General features: G+C 43.0%; 1 long non-coding RNA gene across 2 annotated transcripts; it reads right to left on the bottom strand.

Annotated features, from left to right (window-relative positions):
• Nucleotides 1-306: 306 nt before the first annotated feature.
• Nucleotides 307-7,595, bottom strand: LOC139684966 (uncharacterized). Of its 2 annotated transcripts, XR_011700004.1 has the most exons (4): nucleotides 5,373-7,594; nucleotides 5,140-5,244; nucleotides 4,339-4,490; nucleotides 307-895 (listed from the first exon to the last, which is right to left on the bottom strand). It is a non-coding gene; the product is annotated as an uncharacterized lncRNA (long non-coding RNA). The 2 variants fall into 2 exon arrangements; XR_011700003.1 differs by having other exon boundaries at nucleotides 5,140-7,595.
• Between the last annotated feature and the right edge of the window lie 507 nt (nucleotides 7,596-8,102).

Raw genomic sequence — 8,102 nt, forward strand, 5'->3', positions numbered from 1 at the left:
GAAGAACTCTATTAAAAAACTGGACTATAGCAACACTGCATAAAGGAAATGGAAAACACCCAGGCCGTCACCTGGCCCACAGTCAAGGCATTAGTAAACATGCTATTCAGTAAACCTGAATTGATTTCAGGAAAATTACCTTCATCACACTGATGCTGGTGTGTGAAACCAGGTTTTCAATACAAACAAGTTTGTTCCATGGTTGGGAAAAGATGGTGAGGGGATGATAACTTTCATGAGTGGGTTTCTGGTGACCAGTCAAGGGCTGAGAGTAATTGGTTTTTTTTCTATTGGTAGTGACTTGAGTTTGAGACTCTTGTTTTCATCTAACTGAGAGAGACATTTTATGAAATTTTTAAACAATCTTTCTTTGAGATCTCTGTGTTTTTATAAACTTGGTTGAAATCAGCTGAAAAGTTCAATATTTTTGAAGGGAACAGAAAAACTAGTATAGTTTTACTGCACATTCCCATACTTTATTCCATTTATCCTCTGGAAAGCCTGGTTTAAAATATTCATCTATATATAAATATTGTACTCAATTATTTCTATTTGTGCTGGTTTAAAGGTAAACTAGCAGGAGAAATGAACCCAACTTAAAAAGGGATTACAAGTCAGAGTTACAGTTTACTAAAAAGATTGCAATAAAGAAAATGGTAGAGAAAAACTGGGTTTTAACCAGCAAAGACATATGTATAAATCAGCATCCTGGGGAATGAATAGAATGGTGTTCATTAACCTCTGTGCTGAGTGCCACATGGTCTCCGTGAGTCCAAAGTAAATGGAAAGGAAAACCTGTTGGAGAGGATGCTTGTTGCAGTCTTGTTGAGAGTAGCATTCACAGTCCTGTTGAAGTTCTGGTCCTCCTCTGGATCCGACAAGTGGTACCAGAAGTCTGCAAACACCAAGATTATACGTGCTCAGATTCAAGTGGGAATGCCCAGTACCTCCCCCAGGGCAGGAAGTTTCACAATGGGTGATTTAACTCTGTGAGTTATGGGATATTTTTTGAATCTTTGATAGTCTATGTTGTTGCAGCTGCCTATTGTGCCGGTCCCTAATGGCCCATGAGCAGACATGCCCCCTCAGGATGCATGTGAAGGTACTGACTGATGCCTCTGTAGACGGAGTTATCACAGCTGAGTCACTGGTGTGAAGCCAAAGAAACACTCCCCACCTCACAGGGTTCTCTAAACACCCAGCTTGTAGCCCATAGAATGATAAACTGGTCCCAGCTCCTGAACTTAGAACAGTAATGTAGCACATTTAATTATAATTAAATATTAATATAATAATTTTAAAAGCACATTAAAAAGAGCATCTGAAGCACTGAAAGTGTAAAGGTTGCCATGAAATGACATTTTGAATTGCTACTAGATGTTCAGAGCTCTTACATATTAGCGCCCTCTGTTTGCAAGCCTTTTGTTTGAATTTGGAACTCCCTTTGCTGAAGAAAAATGGAAAAGAAGACCTAGATGTCTTCTCTGCTGTTATTTCTAAAAATGTTGACTCTGTCTTCCTTGAAGACAGAATAAGACAAACACATGAAGGACAGAATACCACTGAAAATACAGCTTCTGTGGCTTAGAACCAAGTATCCAACTTTGCAGAACCCCTGTGCTGGTGGAGGGGAAATCCAACACCCATACTCATTGTCTCAGGCTTTGCATAAGATTGCTATCCTCACACACAGCCTTAAAAATCATGACATTAACTACAAACTTAGCTTTTCACAAGCTGTGTTGACTGCAAAGCCTCTGTCAAGCAGGGGACAAGTATTAAAATGGGGTTTTGCTAGCTGAAGCAAACCCTCTGTACCCGTCCTCCATAAAAGACGAAGAACAGCTTTTGTTCAAGAGATGTCTAATTACTGCAATCCCAAGTCCAAAACAATATAGTCTATGGCAGGGTACCTCACATACAACTTAAGTACCATTGAAAGTAAAGAAGGAAAATGGAGACAAACGTGTTGAACCAGGCAACAAAAAGTAATTTCTCCCTTGAGCAGGTTACAAGTCCAGGTTATATACTCTATTGCATCCTCTCTAGTCAGAAATCATTACTTTAGGGCAAGGGGGAAAATAACCCACTTAAAAGAAAAAAACCTATAAAAACCTGATTGTCTTTTTTTCTGTTGAAAGATCAGACTCCTCACAATAAATTCTGTAACCTGGAGATTCAGCAGTTTCACTGGTTCAGTGAGTTAATCAGAAGACATCATTGTCCAGTTGAGGTCAAGGGCACACTATTTAATTAAAATGTGTCATCAGTTTGGTAAAATATTTTCACAAGAATGAGATTGTACAGGATCAGGGGAGTCAAGTGTTGCAGAAAGTACCTGTCTTGCTTCTGAAACAACTGATAATATAAACACATACTGAGGAAATATACATCTTACAGGGCTTTCAGGTTCACCTATGGACTTTGTTTTCCTGGTCTACTCTCCTACTCACATGGTAGAGTATTCTGTCTCACACTACAATCCCTATTCTCTTCTACTCCTTTTCAAAATAGGAACAAATTTTTATTCATAGAATCCATGGAATCACACAGTTGTTTGGGTTGTCAGGGACCTTAATTTCCTATTCCCTGCCATGGGCAGAGTTGCTATCCACTGGATCAGGTTGCTCAGAGCCCCATCTAACCTGGTCTTGAACACTGCCAGGGATAAGGCTTTCACAGCTTCTCTGAGCAACCTGTTTCTGTGTCTCACCACTCTCACAGTAAAGAGTTTCTTCCTCACCTCTAATCTAAACCTGTCCTCTTTCCATTTAAAAGCATGCCCCTTGTCCTGTCACTCCATGCCCTTGTGAAAAGTCCCCTTATATTTTATTAGCTCCATGTAAGTACTGAATGTACACAATGAGGTCTCCCTGGAGTCTTAACTTCCCTGGGCTGAACAACTCTACTCTTTCAGCCTGTCTACACGGGAAAGGTGTTCCATCTCTCAGATCATCTACATGACCCTTCTGTGGACCTGCTCCAACAGGTCTATGTCTTCTCTATGCTGAGGATTACAGACCTGGATGGAGTACTCCAGGTGGGGTCTTATGAGAACAGAACAGAAGGGCAGAATCACCTTCCTCTATCTGTTGGCCACCCAGCTTTTAAAGCAACTCAGGATGCTGGTTGCCCAGCTGTCTGGCCTATAAGTGCTCATTGCTGCATCCTGTCCAGCTTTTCATCTACAAGGAACCTCCAAGTCCTTTGCCAGGCTGCTGTCAGTGACTTCATTCTCAGTAACTTCACAGTGACTGTGTTTATATATGGGATCACCCTGACCCAGGTACGGTATCTGGCACTTGGAGATCTTGACTCTCATGAGGTTGCCATGAGTCCACTTCTCAAGTTTATCCAGGTCCCTCTGGATGGCATCCCATCCTTCAGTTTTGTCAACTGTACTGCTCAGCTTCATGTCATCTGCAAACTTGCTGACGGTACCCTCAAACCCACTCTCGCTGATGAAGACGTTGAAGAGCGTTGGTCCCAAGACAGAGCCTTGAGGGACACCACTTATCACCAGATTCCATCTGGATATAGAACCATTGACCACAACTCTGGCTTCATCCATCCAGTCAATTCCCTCTCCAATGAATAGTCCATCCATAAAATCCATGTCCCTCCAATCTGAAGATAAGGATGTCATGTGGTACCATGTCAAAAGCCGTACAAAAGTCTAGGTAGATTACGTCTATCAGTCAACTATAGCTGTCACTCCATCACAGAAGGCCACCAAATTGGCCAGGTACAATTTGCCCTTAGTAAAGCCATTCTGGCCATCTCAGATTACCGTCTTGTCATGCATGTGCCTTAACCTTGCTTCCATGAGGATCTGCTCCATGATCTTCCCAGGCACAGAGGTGAGGCTCACTGGTCTGTAGTTCCCTGGACCTGCCCTACTCCCCTTTCTAAAAGTCAGAGTGATGTTTCCCTTTCTCCAGTCCCTGGGGACTTTGTCAGACCAGCATGACTTTTCCAATCGGATGCAGTATGTCTTGGCAGCAGCATCAGCCAGTTCCCTCAGAACCCTGGGACATACATTTTCAGGCCCCATAGACTTGTGCCTAATCATTTTCATCAGCTGGTCTTTAACCTGCTCTTTACTTTCAATGAGAGGGACTTCACACCCCCAGTCCCCACCTGGAGGTTCAGGGACTTGAGAGGGATGGGAAGTGTGACTGACAGTGAAGACTGAGGCAAAGAACTCTCCTCAAGGACCTTAGCCTTCTCCATATCCTTTGTCACTCATTCTCCCTTCTCATTTGTTGGGGGTACTCTCTCCTTGGCTATTCTTCTCTGACCTATTGATATATGGAATCCCTTCTTGTCATTCTTCACCTCCTTTGTCAAGTTCTGTTCCATCTGTCTTGTAGCTTTTCTGATTCCATGAACTGTATGTTTGTAGTCTTGCTAGGCCACATGTCCCTGCTTCCATTGGCAGCTTCCATTTCCAGTTCTACAGAATCTTCTTAATAGGAACTTTTAGAGACCTGAATAAAGTCAATAATTAATACTTTATTAAGGCAAATAAATAATAAATAATAATTATGCACACAGCACAGAACCACAGTGGCAGGGTTTGCATTAGCATTTCCCAACTTTTAAGTGCCACTCATGCAACGTTTATACCCTTTAAACACAGGTTTTCTGGGGGAGTTTGAAATTGCTTATGTAGTACTTTGCACATAAAAAGCCCCTGTTGAAATGACATATATTTGTTATTACTAGTAATAATGCAGGTGCAGGAGCAGGCAAGCACAAGCCTTTTTGAGGATCACAATGACAACCAAAATCAGCTTTTCAAGATTTAGCTTCAACAGAGAAAAACAAACCCATTGACAGCAAATTGTTGACTCAATGCTAAATATTGTATGAGGAAGCTGGAGCAGCATTGTAAACAGTTATGCGTGGAGCAGATGCTGGCTAATGTCCTGTACATTTGGGATACTCAGTGATCCATGATAATGAAAGTCTTACAGTATTAAAATGGGAAGTAGAGTTTCTAGGTCCCAGTGCACTGTAAAATAAACAAGACTCTGAGATAGTATGTTGCTTCAGTTGACATAAATAAAAGCAGGAAAAAAACAGCAGCAAGAGAGTCTTTAGCACAAGCTAACAAACAGCATGTTGGTCACCTGCCTTTTAATCCAGTCAAGATGTCCACTTCTTCCCTTAGTCACAAGAAGCAACCTGTGAGGGGTGCCTGTACTAGAGACTCATCAACAAGGTCTTCCTCCTATTACTCTGCTCAACAGGGAAAATTATGTAAGCTCTTTCATTTTTCATCCTGTCCTTCCTCTTCCTCACAGCCCCAACCATCTGCTGAAGATAAGCAGATAAAAAAGAGCCAACATAAACATACATCACCTCACCCCATGGTCAAGTGAAGGGCAAAGCTGGCTTCTGCTCCCCTTCCTGGCCCTTGTATCACACCCAAACAACCTTAGGAAAAATAACACAAAGTCAGCAAATATTCTCAGTATTTGACTGCTAGGCAAGGTATTGACATATATCCCTTATCTGAAAAGTTTGAAAGGAAATAAGCAGGGATGACCACGTGCTACACAGCTTCTGGAACAAAAGGCCAACTGGAAGGTTATGGCTCAGGGCTAGGACAGAACTGCAGGATCACTCAGCTAGACACATTACTGGTCACCTAGCACTAGATAGTCTTCTCCCTTCCTGGGGGCTAGAGATCAAATCTTTTTCTTAATGGCTTCATTTATCAAGCCACACCTGCAGAAGCTCTGAGAGACTAGAGAGGAGCTTGTTTCATCAAGTGCCATTCTTTTTCAAGACCTGTTCTGTCCTGACATACTACCCTCCTTCAGAAACTGCTCCCACCAAAGCTCCTGGGTTTATGTGGAATACGTGTATCTCAGTTTCAAAGAAACTAAGATGTCTATCTGGATAGGAAGGGAGCCTCTTCCCGAAACCCACCACAACCTTTGACATTAAGAGACTTTAGTCAGAAAATGTAGTGAAAAGGATAACTGTGCTGTACTACAAATATATATATAACCAAAAATACCAGGACAGAACAGCAACAGCATAATCAAAACCTTCAAACAAATCAAGTCCTGTCTCTGCCCCTTCGGTGCAGTTCTGTTTACAGATGGCAGGAGGCGACACTGCACCTCAGGAGGCAGCGGCTGAGGTGAGTTACTCCCAGCCCCCAGCAAGGCAAAGACAAGGTGCTGGGAGCGGTGCTTGCTCTGAAACTCCCATGGGAATGGCATCCACAGGGACGGGCTGAAACCTTTCCCGTGGGCAGTGCAAGGACCCTCTCCTACCATCCTTTGTCTGAAAAAAAGGTGTTGCAAGGATGGGAGAGTGAAGGGTGGCAACTTCTCTGCAGATCATGTTGGCCCCTTGAGGATTCTGCAGTGCATCCAGGAAGCAGCAGCTACTCCCTCTGAAAAACAGCAAAGGGCACAAGGAGTTGGGGGCCAAACCAGAAAAGGGACCCCCTCCCAGTGTTTCCACCAGCCCAGCAAACAGCAGCTGGCACCCACACAAACCAAGGAGAGAAGTGTGGCCAGCACCAGAAAAAACCTCCCTCTCCCCACACCTTCCCTAATCTTCCCCCCAGCCATCAAGTTGGAATGCAAAGCTATCAACCATCTCTTTGTTTGGGCTTTAGCTGGCTCTAGGAACTGGGCTAGGCTACAACAAGCCATCTCACCCTGTGTTGGTAAGGGAGAAAAAAAATTCCATGTAAGATTTTGAAACTATAACAATGGGTTATTTCCTGAAGACAATGGAGTGAACATTAAACATTGTTCATCTCCAGAGTTTCTGATTCATTTTCTACACCTGTACTTCTTTAAGTCAGTCTTTAAATTAGAGGAAATATTAATATTTTCTTGCCTTTTTTCCACTGCATATTTAATTCAGCCTCATGGACAGATCTCTCCTCTTGTCTGCATTGGTAAAGATGACAATGTGACCGCTGACAGGTGGCAAGTTGCAAAGTGCATCTACACCTGCCTCAAGGTAAAAATCACCAGCAGTATTTGTTATGGCTTGCAAGTTAAAAACTGACTGGCATCTGTAAACAAATACATGACAAAACTCTTTCCTGGATATTGAATAACAGCTTCCATTGGTGCCCTAGCAGGAAAAGCTAACCACCAACTTGAGAAGGAGTCAGAGAAGAAATGTGGACCAGGTTATGCATCACTTCTCACCTGCTCCCTACTCTGAAGCTCCATGGGGATGCATGGAAGTAAAAATGATCCAGGAATATTTCCACTACCCAAGTGGGTACAGGAGGTACTGTAATAAGCTAGTGAAAGATAAATGGACTTGTACAGGCTTGTATTGATTACTTACATTGGAGTAAGACCCTCACTTGGGAACAATCATAGACCACCACAGCCATTAATAGTGAAGAGAGAGTACAGAGGCCTGAATCACAGACTCTAAACTCATAGCACTCATAGAAGATTTTTTTCTGATGACTTCTACACACTCAGAGATGTTAAACAATAAACCATTCTAATTGATATTTTGCTAACAGAATTAGCTATAGCTAACTAGGTAAGAGCTATATAGTTAAATACACACAGCTAACCCAGTAATAGCTTTGTGGGTACTAATTGAATCTCTGTCATCTAAACTCTAATGTGGTCAGCCCCATGGTGTTATGGAGAGCACTCTGGACTCTGAATCCCAAGGTCCTGAGTTTGAGTCTCACTGGGGATCAGCCTCTGGCAGTTCAATGCCTCCTGCCATCCGATCCCATCAGATCTCAGATGCTCAGCAGGGTCAGCCCCAGTTAGTACCGGGTGCTGTGACAGTCCTGAGGACTTCACTGTCACTGTCCAAGCTCGCTCGGCCGTGGCAGATGGACCTTGGGACTTAAACAGTGGGGCCAGTTCTGTGCACGCTGAGCCTGACCTAAAATCCACCGTGCAGGCTGGAAGGGCACGGGGGGGAGAGCCCTGCCCAAATCTTCGTTGGTGAAGTCTGGCTATACATATATACATACAGATACATACACATACATACAAATTCTAATGTATTCTATCCTATATTAAGTGCTGATGTAGTCTCCCTACAGATGATCTTCAGTTATGAAGCTTCCTGGTTTTGAAAAC

This window comes from Pithys albifrons, chromosome Z, assembly GCF_047495875.1.
Source record: "Pithys albifrons albifrons isolate INPA30051 chromosome Z, PitAlb_v1, whole genome shotgun sequence".
Taxonomy (NCBI): Eukaryota; Metazoa; Chordata; class Aves; order Passeriformes; family Thamnophilidae; genus Pithys; species Pithys albifrons.